We start from the raw sequence: 10,456 nt of genomic DNA, 5'->3' as shown, positions 1-10,456 counted from the left end.
TGATGAAGAGGACAGGGCACTGACAGAGTGATCTGGACTGTTTGGTAAACTGGGTGCAAGCAAACATTATGCATTTTAAATGGCTAAATGTCAGTGTATACATCCAAGACAAAAGAATGTTGGCCATATTTACAGGATAGAGGACTCTATCCTGGGAAGCAGAGACTCTGCAAAAGATTTGGGGGTCACGGTGGATAAGCAGCTGAACATGAGCTTCCAGTGTGATGCTGTGGCCAAAATGGCTAATGGGATCCTGGGATGCATAAACAGAGGAATCTCAAGTGGGAGTATAGAGGTTATTTTACCTCTGGATTTGACACTGGTGCAACTGATGCTGAAATCCTGTGTTCAGATCTGGGGTCCACAATTAAAGAAGTATTTTGATAAATTGTGGCAGGGGGGCAAAAAGAAAGCTATTGGGTGACATGATCACAGTCCATAAGTAACTACACGGAGAACAAAGATTTAATAATGGGCTCTTCAATCTTCCAGAGAAAGGTCTAACACAATCCAAAAACTGGAGACAAATTCAGACTGGAAATAAGGTGTACATTTTTAACAGTGAGAATAATTAACCATTGGAACGACTAGCCAAGAATCATGGTCAATTCTTAATCACTGACAATTTTACTATGAAGACTGGAAGTTTTTTCTAAATGATTCGCCCTAAGAGTAATTGGGGGACAGTTCTCTGGGCAGTGTTACAAGGAGATGAGATTAGATGATCACCATGGTCCCTCCAGGCCTTGGAATCTATGAATTTAGGTGCAGGGATGGATGGACGGACAAATGGATGGATGGATATGAGGATGGATGGATGTACAGATGGTTGACATGGATGGACAAATGGATGGATGGGCAGGGATAGATAGATGGATAGACAGATAAAGGGACGGATGTATAGATAGATGGATGAAGGGACAGAAGGATAGACGGATGGACAGATGGACAGATGAATGGATGGGTGGATGGATGGATGGATAGGCTTTTCCATCATAAAGATGACACTTGCAACATTGATGCACCCTCCTGCCTTAGTAAGTGCAACCTTACCTGTAACAATTACCCAGAATTAAATCAACATCAAGAAACAAATTTAACTAAACAAATAAGATTTGAAAACTCAAAAATAAGAAAGAAAGAAATCTAGGACTGGAAGGGACCTCGAGAAGTCATCTAGTCCAGTCCCCTGCAGTCATTGCAGGACTAAGTATTATCTAGACCAGGGATCCCCAACACAGTGTTCGCGGGCGCCATGGCACCCGCGGGGGCATCTAAATGTGCCCGTGTCCTGGCCGGCAGTCGAGCATCCCCCAAAATGCCACCGAAATTCAGCAGCATTTCGGCAGCAATGCCTCTGGATTACGCCGCTTGCCACTGACAAGCAACATCATCCAGAGGCATCGCCGCCGAAATGCCGCCAAATTTTGGCAGCATTTCGGCGGATGCTTGACCACCACCAAGGTCCTTTGTCTGGTGCCCGCCAGACGAAAAAGGTTGGGGACCACTGATCTAGACCATCCCTGACAGATATTTGTTTAACCTGCTCTTAAAAACCTCCACTGATGGAGTTTTTACAACCTCCCTAGGCAATTTAGTCCAGTGCTTAGCCACCGTGACAGTCAGGAATTTTTTCCTATTGTCCAACTGTAGTGAGGCGGCCTGGTTCCCAGCCGCACCGGAGAGGGATGAGCCAGAACGGCCGCCTCAGTGGGCAGAGCCACCGCCGCCTGTTCCCGCCCCCCGGAAGCCCAGGGGCGGGACAGGAAGTATAAAGGCCCGGGCCCAGCGCTCAGTTGTGCCCCGGCCGCGGGAGAGGACAGATGCTGGTGCCCGAGCTCCTGCTGAACCAAGCCTGCCCCGATCCCGGTACCCTGAGGAGGACTGGCCGAGCCTGCCCCGAGCCCAGTACCCTGAGGAGGACTGGCCGAGCCTGCCCCGAGCCCGGTACACCGAGGAGGAGTCGAGCCCACCTGTGCACCCGTCTCCTGAGGAACCAATGCTGGTGGACCCCCCTGCCGAATCCACGACGATACAGGTACCCACGGAGGGGGAGATTGGAAGTGGCCCGGGGATAGCCGACCCCAGTCTGGCTGTAGCTGACCCTGAGCCTATGTCAGTGTGTTGCGGCCAGGATCCCCACTGACTGCAGTGGACCCACACCGCTGCTAGGGCCCCGGGCCGGGATGCAGTGGAGTGGGTGGGCCTGTGTCCCCCCTGCCACCCCTACTCACGGGTGGCAATCTCCCCCTCACCCCCAACGCTCAGGCTTAGAAGCCTGGACTTACCTGTGGGCTGCTCAGCCCTGCCTGAGGGTCTGAGCCCTGTTCCTGTGTTGCTGCCCCGCCCTGTGCCAGGGCTTGGGCTTTACAAACTTAAACTGCTGCTCAGCCCTGCCTGAGGGTCTGAGCCCTGTACCTGTGTTGCTGCCCCGCCCTGAGCCAGGGCTTGGGCTTTACAAACTGAACTCCTGCTCAGCCCTGCCTGAGGGTCTGAGCCCTGTGCCTGTGTTGCGGCCCCGCCCTGAGTTCGGGCGTGGGCTTTACAGACTTGAACTGCTCTGTGTTTGCTCAGCCCCTGCCTGAGGGCCTGAGCCCCTGAACTGCCGTTTGTTTGCTCAGCCCCGGTCTGAGGGTCTGAGCCCAGGACTACCGCCTGTTGCCCCGCCCTGACCTAGGGCTCGGGCTTAACATACTGTTTGTTTGTTTGCTCGGTCCCTGCCTGAGGGTCTGAGCCCAGGACTACTGCCTGTTGCCCCGCCCTGATCTAGGACGTGGACATCAAGACTGAACTGCTACTCAGCCTCCTGTAGTGAGGCGGCCTGGTTCCCAGATGCCCCGAAGGCGAAGAGCGACCCCTCACCTGACAAGGGGACCCGTACACGGACCCTTACACCAACCTAAATCTCTCTTGCTGCAATTTAAGCCCATTGCTTCATGTCCTGTCCTCAGCAGTAAAGGAGAATAATTTATCATCCTCCTATTCATAATAATCTTTTAGGTGTTTGAAGACTGTTATCATGTCCTCCTCAGTCTTCTCTTCTCCAGATTAAACAAACCCAGTTTCTTCAATCTTCCTTCATAGGTCATGTGTTCTAGTCCTTTGATCATTTTTGTTGCTCTCCTCTGGACTTTCTCCAATTTCTCCACATCTTTCCTGAAGTGCAGAACCATCAGATGGACACAATATTCCAGTTGAGGAATAGTAGTAGTAGTGAGTAGTGCAGAAGAATTACTTCTCATGTCTTGCTTACAACACTCCTGCTAATACATCTCAGAATGGCATTTGCTTGTTTTGCAACAGGATTACATTGTTGACTCATATTTAATTTGTGATCCACTCCTTCTTAGGCAGTCATTTCCCATTTTATATGTGTGCAACGGATTGTTCCTTCCTAAGTACAATTATTTGCATTTGTCCTTATTGAACTGTGTCCTATTTATTTCAGACCATATCTCCAGTTTGTTAAGATCAGTTTGAATTCTAATCCTGTCCTTCAAACTGCTCTCAACCCCTCCCAGTTTAGTATCATCAGCATATTTTATAAGTGTACTCTCTATGCCGTTATCTAAATCATTTATGAAACTATTGACTAGAACCTGACCCAGGACAGATCCCTGCAGTACCCCACTTGATATGGTCCTCTTGCTTAGCTGTGAACCACTGCTAACGACTATCTGGGAACAGTTTTCCAACCAGTTGTGCACGCACTTTATAGCAGGTTCATCTAGGCCATATTTCCCTAGTTTGTTTAGGGAAGGTAATGCGAGACATATCAAAAGTTTTACTAAATTCGAGATAAATCACATCTACTGCTCCCCACCTATCAACTAGGCTTGTTAACCTGTCAAAGGAGACTAGTTTGGTTAGACATGATTTGTTCTTGACAAATCCATGTTAACTCTTACTTATCACCTTCTTTTCTTTTAGATACTTACAATTATAGAATCATAGATCCATAGAAGATTAGGGTCGGAAGGGACTTCAGGAAGTCAGCTAGTCCAACCCCCTGCTCAAAGCAGGACCAAACACAACTAAATCATCCCAGCCAGGGCTTTGTCAAGTCGGGCCTTAAAAAACACTAAGGATGGAGACCTGAGTGTTGGATTATTTGCTCCATTCTCTTTCCAGGTACCAAAATATAGATGACTGGTCTATAATTCCCTGGGTTGCCCTTATTCCCCTTTTTATAGACAGGTGCTGTCTTTGCTCTTTTACAGTTTTCTGGGATCTTTCTCATTGCCCATGAGTTCTCAAAGATAACCACTAATGCCTCAGAGATCTCAGATAGATAGATAGATAGATAGATAGATAGATAGATAGATAGATAGATTCTGGACGGCATGTTTCCATTGCATACTTTGCCACTTCTTCTTAATCTCCAGCATGACCAAAGAGAAAATTGTTTTGGCGACTGAAATCTTACAAACTGTCAGTTGAAAAGTGCCGAAAGGTGGGGGAAATTATCAGTTTGCCAAGAAAAATGCTGAAATGTTTAAGGCAAGGAGACACTTTCTGGGAGATTTTTCATTATCTAGAAAACCCGAATTTCTGTACACAAACAGTTGCGGGGACAGCTTGGGAGCAGCCCTCACTTGTCACTGTGGGTTGATGGAGAAGGTGAAATATCAAAAGGGCACATGTCAGTGATGTTCTGGGTGCTACTGGCCCCCAAAGCCATTACCCACTCCTGGTGCATATGGCACTGATTCTCCACCCAGGAAGATGAGAACTTTAGATTCACCCTCCAGCCCCATGGGGTGTCCAGTGTGGGGAGAGCTCAGCACAGGGCAAAGTTCCTGGTACAGGAATCTCCCAAGGGGAGCATCACATAAGACCTGAAGAAAAGCTCTGTGTAGGCTCAAGAGCTTGTCTCTCTCACCAACAACAGTTGGTCCAATAAAAGATATCCCCTCACAGACCTTGTCTCCTTTTGATCAGATTACAACTGTGGTTGGTAAAGGTAATAGTGCTAATGTTATATGCTTATAATTCTGGAAAGCATTTGACTTGGTACCGCACATGCTGATTAAAAACTTGAATGATATACAATTACCTTGGCACGCATGACATGGATTAAAAGCTGGCTAAATGAGAGGTCTCAAAATATAATTGTAAATGGGGACTCATCATCAAATAGGTGTGTTTCTTCTGGGGTCAGGCATCGGTTCTTGTCCTATGCAATTTACCATTTTTATCAATGCCCTGGAAAAAAAACATGAAATCATCACTGATATGTTTGCAGATGACTCAGAGATTGGGGGAGTGATAAATGATGAAGAGGACAAGGCACCGACACAGAGTGATCTGGATTGTTTGGTAAACTGGGTGCAAGCAAACATTACACTTTTTAACATGGCTAAATGTCAGTGTATACATCCAAGACAAAAGAACGTCAGCCTTACCTACAGGATGGGGACTCTATCCTGGGAAGCAGCGACTCTTCAGAAGATTTAGGGGTCATGGTGGATAAGTAGCTGAACATGAGCTCCCAGTGTGATGCTGTGGGCAAAATGTCTAATGCGATCCTGGGACACATAAACAGGAATCTCAAGTAGGAGTATAGAGGTTATTTTACCTCTGGATTTGACACTGGTGCAACTGATGCTGGAATCCTGTATCCAGATCTGGGGCCCACAATTAAGGAAATATTTTGATAAATTGGGGAGGGTCTGAGAAGAGCCATGAGAATGATCAAAGGATTAGAAAACTTGCCTTACAGTGATAGACTCAAAGAGCTCAGTCTGTTTAGCTTAACAAAGAGAAAGCTATTGGGTGACATGATCGCAATCTAGACGTAACTACACAGGGAACAAAGATTTAATAATGGGCTCTTCAATCTTCCAGAGAAAGGTCTAACACAATCCAAAGGCTGGAGGCTAAAGCTAGACAAATTCAGACTGGAAATAAGGTGTAAATTTTTAACAGTGAGGGTAATTAACCATTGGAATGACTGGCCAAGAATCATGGTCGATTCTTAATCGCTGACAATTTTAATATGAAGACTGGATGTTTTTTTCTAAATGATTCATTCTGGGAATAATTGTGGGGCTGTTCTCTGGGCAGTGTTACACAGGAGGTCAGAGTAGTTGATCACCATTGTCCCTCCAGGCCTTGGAATGAATTTAGGTGCAGGGAGGGATGGACGGATGGATGTGTGTGGGGATGGATGTACAGATGGCTGGCATGGCTGGCTGGCTGGATAGGTGGGGATGGATTCAAGGATGGATGGATGGATAGGCAGGGATGGTGTCATAACCATACAGCTAAGGGTAGCCTAAAATTCCTCCATTACCTCAAATAACCTGGTTGGCACCTAACCAAAAGGACCAATGGAGAAAGAAGATACTTTCAAATCTGCGGGGAGGAGGGGGCGGGAAGGGTTTGTTTGTGAGTTTGTTTGTGCTCTTTATTTGTGTGTTCTCTCCTGGGACTGAGGGGGGCCCCCAGGCAGAAATCCATCTCCTCCAAACAATCCTGAAACGAGTCTCTAATAAGTAAGTAAATCCAGGCAAGGTGTGTTAGGTTATCTTTTGGGTTAGTTTGTGATTTTTCCCTATGCTGGAAGGAGGTTTATTCCTGGTTTTTTGTAACTTTGAAACGAAGCCTAGGGGGAGTTCCTCTGTGTTTTTGAATCTTTGTTACCCTGTAAAGTTATCTTCCATCCTGATTTTACAGAGGTGATTCTTTTACTTTTTTTAAAAATAAAATTCTTCTTTTAAGAACCTGATTGATTGTTAGTGTCCTAAAGACCCAGGGGGGTTGATCTGTGTTCACTTTGTAGCCATTTGGTTAGGATATTATTCTCCAGCCTCCCCAGGAAAGGTGGTGAAGGGTCTTGGGGGGGATATTTTGGGGGAGGTAGGGCTCCAAGTGGCCCTCCCTGAATGTTTGTTTAAATCACTTGGTGGTGGCAGCGATACCAAGGGCAAGAAAAGGAATTTGTGCCTTGGGGAAGTTTTTAACCTAAGCTGGCAAAAAATAAGCTTAGGGGGTCTTTCATGCAGTCTCCACATCTGTACCCCAGAGTTCAGAGTCGGGAGGGAACCCTGACAGATGGATAGATGGATAGACAGGTAAAGGGACAGATGGATGGATGGATGTGTGACGGGTTGGATCACAGAAACCCCCTTTGGGCTGCCAACTGATGTGCCAAGACTACTTCTGTCCCTGCCTTCTCTGCCAACTTGGGACTCCAGAACCCTGCCTGGTTGTGCCAGACATTCTTGCGGGCTACAAACACAGACCCAGGTCTGAACCACGTCCCACAAACTGGAGGCTTACCTGAAAGCAGCTTAAGAAGTGTTCCTGTCTCGAACACTCAGATGCCTAACTCCCAATGGGGTCCAAACCCCAAATAAATCCGTTTTACCCTGTATAAAGCTTATGCAGGGTAAACTCATCAATTGTTCGCCCTCTATAACACTGATAGAAAGATATGCACAGCTGCCCCCCCCCAGGTATTAATACACACTCTGGGTTCATTAATAAGTAAAAAGTGATTTTATTAAATACAAGAAGTAGGATTTAAATGGTTCCAAGTGATAACACACAGAACAATGTGAATTACCAAGCAAAATAAAATAAAGCACGAAAGTCTATGCCTAATACAGTAAGGAGCTGAATACAGATAAAATCTCACTCTCAGAGATGTTCCAATAAGCCTCTTTTACAGACTAGCCTCCTTCTAGGCTGAGCCAGCAATCGCTCACACCTCCTGTGGTTACTGTCCTTTGTCCCAGTTTCTTTCGGGTATCCTTGGGGGTGGAGAGGCTCTCTCTTGAGCCAGCTGAAGACCAAAATAGAGGGGTCTCCAAAAGGTTTATATAATTTCTCCTTGTGGGTCTAAACCCCTTCCTCCACCTGTGCAGAATCCCAGCTGCAAGATGGAGTTTTGGAGTCACATGGGCAAGTCACATGTGACTCTGGGTGACTCAGAACTTTACAGGCCAAGCCATGTGACCAGGACGGCTCAGGTGTGGATTGGCGTCTGTCAAGGTCTAGTGTCAGTTTAAGTGCTTCTTGATTGGGCACTTAAGTTGCACATTCCTCTTGAAAGAAACTGACCAAATGCCTTACTAAGACTACCTAAAATTAAAGAAGTGCACAGCCCATATTCATAACTTCAAATACAAAAATGATCCATGCATACAAATAGGATGAATATATTCAGTAGATCAGAATCTTTGCAGAGAGATGTTACATGGCACATGTAGCATAAAACATATTCCAGTGATGTCATATATACATTTATAAGCATATCTCCATAAAGCCTTATGGGGCGCAACGTCACGGTGACGGGACGGATGGGCTTTGCCACCGTAGGGATGACACTCACAACATTGGCTCACCCTCCTGCTTTAGTAAGCCCAATCTAACCTGAAACAATTACCTAGAATTAAATCAACATCAACAAACAAATGTAACTAGACAAATAAGATCTGAACAATTCAAAAATCAGAAGAAAGAAAGAAAGAAATGTAGGACTGGAAGGGACCTTGAGAGGTCATCTACTCCAGTCCCCTGCACTCATGGCAGGACTAAGTATTATATAGACCATCCCTGATAGGTGTTTGTTGAACCTGCTCTTAAACATCTCCAGTGATGGTGTGATAAATGAACGGGGGTGGGTAGCTTCCTTTTATGGACACCCTGCCAGCCAGTCAGCTATAAAATCCCCCTTAGTAGTTGTTCTCTACATGCTTTACCTGTAAAGGGTTAAAAAGTCTCCCTGCATAGGTAAAAGGAAGGGAGTGGGCACCTGACCAAAAGAGCCAATGGGAAGGCTAGAACTTTTTTAAAATTGGGGGGGGGGAAAATTCCCTTTTGTCTGTTGTTCTGAGGGAGAAGCAGAACCAAGGCTGGAACTATACTGTAAAAAGCTTGAGTCCAGGTATGAAAAATCATCTGAATCATACCTAGAAACTACTCACTTGAAACCCCCAGATATGTAAGCAGATCAGGAAATGTCTAGGAAGACGTGATCAGATTTATTTCTTTTTCTTTCTTTATGGCTTGTGGACTCTGCTGTGCTAACCCCAAATGCTTTTGTTTTGCTTGTAACCTTTCAGCTGGACCTCAAAAAAGTTATTCTTGATGCTAAATTCTTGTAAGTGGTTTTTTTAAATTTAGCAATAGCCTGAGTTTTCAAATGTATTTTCTTTCTTTTTGCTTTCAATAACATTTACCTTTTTTAAGAACAGAATTGGATTTTGGGTCCTAAGAGGTTTGTGAACACGTTATTTAATTAGCTGGTGGCAACAGCTGGTTTCCTTTCTCAGCTGGGGGTGAAAGGGCTTGAGGGTACCCCACAGGGAGGAATTCCCAAGTGCCCCTTCCTGGGTTCTCAAAGGGGTTTTTGCACTTGGGTGATAGCAGCATCTACCCATCTAAAGTCAGAGAGAAGCTGTAACTTTGGGAGTTTAATACAAGCCTGGAGTGGCCAGTATTAATTTTAAAAATCCTCGTGGGTCCCCAAATTCTGCACTCAAAGTGCCTAAGTGGGGAATCAGCCTTAACAGATGGAGATTCCACAACCTCCCTAGGCAATTTATTCCAGTGCTTAACCACTCGGACAGTCAGGAATTTTTTCCTAATGTCCAACCTAAACCTCCCTTGCTTCAATTTAAGCCCATTGCTTCCTGTCCTCGGTGGTAAAGGAGAACAATTTATCACCCTCCCATTCATAGTAATCTTTTAGGTATTTGTAGGCTTGAATCTTTCTTCAGAGGTCATGTGTTCTAGTCCTTTAATCATTTTTGTTGCTCTCCTTTGGACTTCCTCCAATTTCTCCACGTTTCCTGAAGTGCGGGGCCCTCAGCTGGACACATTCCTTTCTTTCAGGTGCTTACAATCATAGAATCATAGAATATCAGGGTTGGAAGGGACCTCAGGAGGTCATCTAGCCCAACCCCCTGCTCAAAGCGGGACCAAACCCAACTAAATCATCCCTGCCAGCGCTTTGTCAAGTCGAGCCTTCTAAATCTCTAAGGATGGAGACCTGAGTGTTGGATTATTTGCTCCATTCTCTTTCCAGGTACCAAAATATAAATGACTGGTCTATAATTCCCTGGGTTGCCCTTATTCACCTTTTTATAGACAGGTCCTATCTTTGCCCTTTTCCAGTCTTCTGAGATCTTTCCCCTTATCCATGAGTTCTCAAAGATAACCACTAATGGCTCAGATAGATAGATAGATAGATTCTGGGCTGCAAGCTCCAGTAGATGGTAATCATCTCTGGCAAATCTGTTGTGTCTTCGAAATACCTCTTAAGCAGCCTGACGTGGACTGCTGCTGAGATCCCTGTCCGCCTTTGGGGGCTCAGCATAATTTAAGATCTGACCACATGGTTTCTCTTGGAGGCAGAGATTGCTGAGGGATTTTAATGCTGCCTTTGGTGTCTCCAGGGCAGGGGCGGCTCTAGGAATCTGGCCACCCCAAGCAGGGTGGCACGCCA

This window comes from Mauremys mutica, chromosome 13 (genome assembly GCF_020497125.1).
Source record: "Mauremys mutica isolate MM-2020 ecotype Southern chromosome 13, ASM2049712v1, whole genome shotgun sequence".
NCBI classification, from domain to species: Eukaryota; Metazoa; Chordata; order Testudines; family Geoemydidae; genus Mauremys; species Mauremys mutica.
Note: the sequence above shows the minus strand (reverse complement) of the source record.